The following is a 4874-nucleotide window of genomic DNA, read 5'->3' on the forward strand; positions in this document are numbered from 1 at the left end:
TCTCACGCCTCTCCTCCTTCCTTCCTTCCCTCCTCCTCCTCCTCCTCGCTCCCCGCAGCGTCCGCGGAAAGCGTTCCACGCGAAACCAGCCCAGAAACTGGTAGGCGTTGGGGAACGGCCAGCCCTCTATCCGAGGGACAATCAAACCCGACTGTGGACCTCCCCCGAGGCTGAAGAAGGAGGCAGGGCAGACCTGCTCCCGAACCTCCCTTCCCATCTCCTCCCTCTCCTCCCCTCCTCCCACCATCTCCTCGAGAGCTCCGAGCACTTCCCGGACCATCGCTGCACGTTGCCTTTGCCTCCCCTGCCACCAGCGCGCCCCCTCCCTTTCCTCTCCTTCCCCTCCCTCCTCTTTTCCCTGCTCCCCTTCCCCCTTCGCGGTCCACAGGAGCCCAATCGTTTGTCGAAGCTCCCTCGTTCCCACCCCCGCTGCACCCACCACACCGATCAATCGCAGGAGCAAACGCGCCACCTGCTCCTCCCCCCGCCGTCCGCTGTCCTCCTGCATCGCCGCCTGGCCTTCCACGGCGAGAAAAAGTTCTAGAAGCTTCGATAGGGTGCTGGTAGCTGGGGGAGGTGCCGGCTGCCCCCGGGGTCGTTTCCGCCCGCCCGGTCCCGGCGCGGCCGCAGGCATGATGGGGGCGGAAGGGGAGGAGGGAGGTACGTCTGTGGCTTGAGAGAAGCGCACCACGCTGTACATGTCTCCTCGCAAAGCCCGGATCAGAACCTTCAAGAGGATGAGCTTGAAGTCGAGGCAGAGCCGAGGGAACAACCGGTGCCCTTTCCCTCCTTTTTCTCTTGCCTTGCCGCGTCCTTCGGTGGGTCCTTCCGTGGCGAAAAATGAGAAGAGCACATGTCCCAACGCTGTTCCGCTGGCGGAGTTTAAAATGACCGTTACGCGCCGGTCGATCAAGGGGAGCGTGGCCAGGGTGAGAGGCGGGTCGAAGAGGTCGTGACAAAGAGCACACACCTATTATGGAGGACCATAGATGTGCGAGGAGAGGAGAATGGGAGGATACAAGCGCTTGAGCCGGCGGGCGAGGCGTCAAAGTGCCAAAGAGAGAGTAAGCCGTGCTCCTTCCCCCCCCCCTGCCCAGCAAGATGAAAGGCCCGAACGAATGGATCGATCCACTTCCTGAGCCTGACCGACCCGATTCCCACCCCTTCTCTCAGCCACACACCAACTGTTCGCATGTTGTGCTCGTTATAATGTCAAGTTTCCACCGGGAAGACCCGCCTGGCAAGAGAGAGGCCAGAAGCTTGCGTGTCGTTTGCAAGGGGGTCTCGGGCATGTTTTCCGGAAGGGAACATGGAGACACCTCCATGTTCCCCTCCCGCTCTGTGCCCCGCTTCATAGTTCTCGCATGCTAGCTAGCGCTGTGGTTGAGGACGGAAAATATTGGGATAAATAATCACGTAAGTAAGCGTGAGGCACCACTCATTCACTACAGAGTGTGTCAAGCTTTGGTCGGATGCGAGTTTTCCAGAAACGTCGCATGATTGCCTCCATGAGACAAGCATTATGTCGTAACATGTCTCGTTGACACCATTCCTGCCTCTGTCTTCGGAACAACGGCCAGGCCGGCGCAAGAACAGAGTTTCCCGATATACCCGGGGGGGCTGGGGCAAGGAGTTAGGAAATGGTAGGGCTTGCTATTTTGCTCGGATGGCCCCCAACATGGGCCCCGCCCGCCATGCGTGCCGATCGTGTGAACGCCGCAGCGCCTGATGCCGCGCCGTGGACGCTGACAACGTGGCATGGCACAATGGAACACAGGGACGGACATGATTACGTCATATTTGGGAAGAGCTACGATCTTCTGGCGGACGGCGTCACTCCTCCTCCTGTTTCTCTCAGGGGACGGGCAACTCTTTGTTCATAGAAGCGCCAACTACAAGGGAACATGCCGTGCAGGTAAAGTATACATCATCTGAACTGTTCATTTTTCTTTCGAGCATGGCTTAAAATTTGTGCCTCGCCGGCGTTTAATTGCGTGGAGATGGACAACGGAATGGTATTCGCCGCTGGTTGTCATATTCAGATTCATCATGGCGATGTGCGGCGCTTTTCATCCCTTCATTCTGGATTTCGCAGTCCAAATTGAAACGTCAGCGCCATCTGATTTCTTCTCCCTGTTACTTAACGAATGAAGCGAGGCATCCTTCCCGCGCTTTGCCGACCATGCTATTGTGAAAAAACGGCCCCGCATGACGGTCTCCTCTCCCTTCCCCACGCGGCATGTCTCTGCCCGCCCTCAGATACCCTTTCGAATGTCTCCTACAAGGAAGTGGGCCTCGTCGATCGCCCTAGCCCGGGCAAAGTGGCCTACGGTGTAATGGTCTATCAACGACAGAACAAAACCGTGTCGGACGTCTTCGACCAATTTACCCGCCTCTTCGATGCCATATATTCCCCCAATTTCACCTGTGTGGTGCATGTGGATATCAAGAGCGAGCCTGCCTTGATCGAAAAAATTACCGACTATGTGAAGAAGCACGCGCCTCAGGCAAGCACGATCCCCAGTGTGAGCGTGAGTTGGGGGGGAATCACCGTAGTGGAACGCACGCTGGCGCTGATGCAGGCCGCCTTGGAAAGCGACCCGGAGTGGGAATATTTCGTCAACATCGGCCAGGTAAGCGTGAGGGTTTCATGTGGTGTTCTGGACAGGCACGAGGCGTGCATTCTCCTTTGGTACCGTTGCGTGGTGTGGCTGTTATAACCTACCCCCAGGGTCCGGCCCAGCTTTATCCTCCCTTCCCCTTCTGCAGCTGACGCGGGCACATTCCTCTCGTTTCTTCCTCTGCCAAGACGTACGGACGCCCCCCATCGCTCACGTGTCAACCGATCCCTCCCTATCCCCAGGAGGACTACCCCCTACAGAGCCCTGCGGCCATCCAGGAGTATCTGGCCCATGCAGTGCCCCCCGCCACCAATTTCATATATTGCTGGGACCTGCGCGGGCACGATTTCTTCGGGCAGTGGGAGCACCACGAAGGACGCGTGTCGAAGGTGTTTGTCGACATGTTTGACGGTAGAAGCCGCGAGGTCCGGGGCCTTCCCCGGTCCCCCCCCAAGGTGAGACAAGGGCACATGCACATGCACCAATACTTGTACAACGTCTCATTCCCTCTTTCTCTTTCCCATTATGCCCACCTGCATGCCTCCCTCCACGACAGGAATACTCTTTCTACAAGAGCCTCCAGCAAACCGTCCTCTCCCGCGCCTTTGTGGAGTCCGCCGTGCATGCCCCCGAGTCCCGTCGGCTCCTTCTGTACCTCGCCACGTCCGAAGCGCCGGATGAGATATTCTTCCCCACACTCCTCCACCTCCCTTCCAACCGTGCCCACGCTGCCCGCGCCACCTGCAATAGCACCCTTCATTTCTCCCACTGGATCCGCCCGGGGGGCAGTTGGCACCCCGAGTACCTCACCCCATTGCACTTGCCCTTGCTCTTGGAAAAAATAAGGGCGTCTTCACCCTCCTTCCCTGCATTTTGGGCGCGAAAATTCGACGTTGGGAAGGGCTCCAGCGCCTTGATGGCCGCCCTCGACTATCTCCGGGAGTGTCGGCCTGCTAGGGACCAGGCCGCCAAAAGCTTGGAGTGGGCGCCGGCGATCGTGTTCGCCAAGGAAATGGGACAGCACATTGTGGACCGAGAGCTGAGGGACGGGGAAGACCCGCAGTGCGCCTACCGCGTAGTGCGCGTGGGGGGGAAAGTGGTGACAGGGGAAGACATGCTGCTCCATTTGGACAAAGCCCGGCGCAGTCAAGACGCCGAAGCCATCATGCGTTTCTTAACGCACGTCGAGAATGAGATGAAGGCCTACAAGGACTATCACACCGACCCCCGCTGGCAGGTGGAGCGTCGACGGCTGCAGCATCACCGGCAGGTAGCGGAACGAGACTTACAGCCGGAACCCCGGATTTTGAGGACTGCCGGGGTTCAGGCGAGCGAAGTGATTTTGTGAAAGCGGAAGAGAGGGATGGGGTGATACTCCGTTGTGCAGTGGAAGGGCTCGGATGGGGTGGGGGGGAAAAGTAAGATTTTGGGGGCAATACGCCGTGCACATGCATAAAATATCTGTAAAATCTACCTACCACGAGAGGAGAGTTGCAGTTTCTTCGCGATCAAGCCTGAATGGAGGCCAGGGTTCCGAAAGAAACAAGTAATGCAAGGCTTCCTGCGACGCAAGCGACGGAATACTAAGGCTTTACACCCCCCGACGCGCTCAAGCATCTTGGCACAGCGCACACGCATGTACATCTTTCTTCTTTTCCCCCAATTTCCTCCCGCGCTTCACTGCACGCTGCTCGAGGCCTGTAATTCCCTCCACCCCCGCACACATACCCCCAAATTCCTCTTCAGATCCCATCGTGGAAGCGATTCGTCTCCGTGCTTCGCTGCTATGGGCCGGTGCGTATGCTGCGAGGCTGCTTGCTAAATCGAGATATATCGACGAGGTGGCAGACCGCATCGAGATCACGGCTACAATGCAGGACCCTTTACCTTCATCCCGGTCCACAGGATTCATTCGTCTTCCAGCCTCCCGACAAGAAATTTCTGCGTTCATGGCGTCGTTTTGCTTCCTATGCTCCTTATACACACATTCCCCCATTCCCCCTTTCCCCCCCCTCTCTCGCAGCCGCGCGCCCTCCACAGGAGACGGCCGACTCCCCTCGCATTCACTCTAAACCCGATCCCCTCTCGCAGCGGCCGTTGACCTCCGCAGATAGGCTACCTCCTCAGCACTCCAAGAACTCTGCCACGGTGTTAAAACGTGCAGGCACGTCCTTCAACCACCCACCCTCCCACACAGCCTCCTCGGCTCCGTACACCCCCATGGTTAGGTTCTTGTATGGCCAGTCCCCCCCC

Source organism: Nannochloropsis gaditana (genome assembly GCF_000240725.1).
Source record: "Nannochloropsis gaditana CCMP526 unplaced genomic scaffold scaffold336, whole genome shotgun sequence".
NCBI classification, from domain to species: domain Eukaryota; class Eustigmatophyceae; order Eustigmatales; family Monodopsidaceae; genus Microchloropsis; species Microchloropsis gaditana.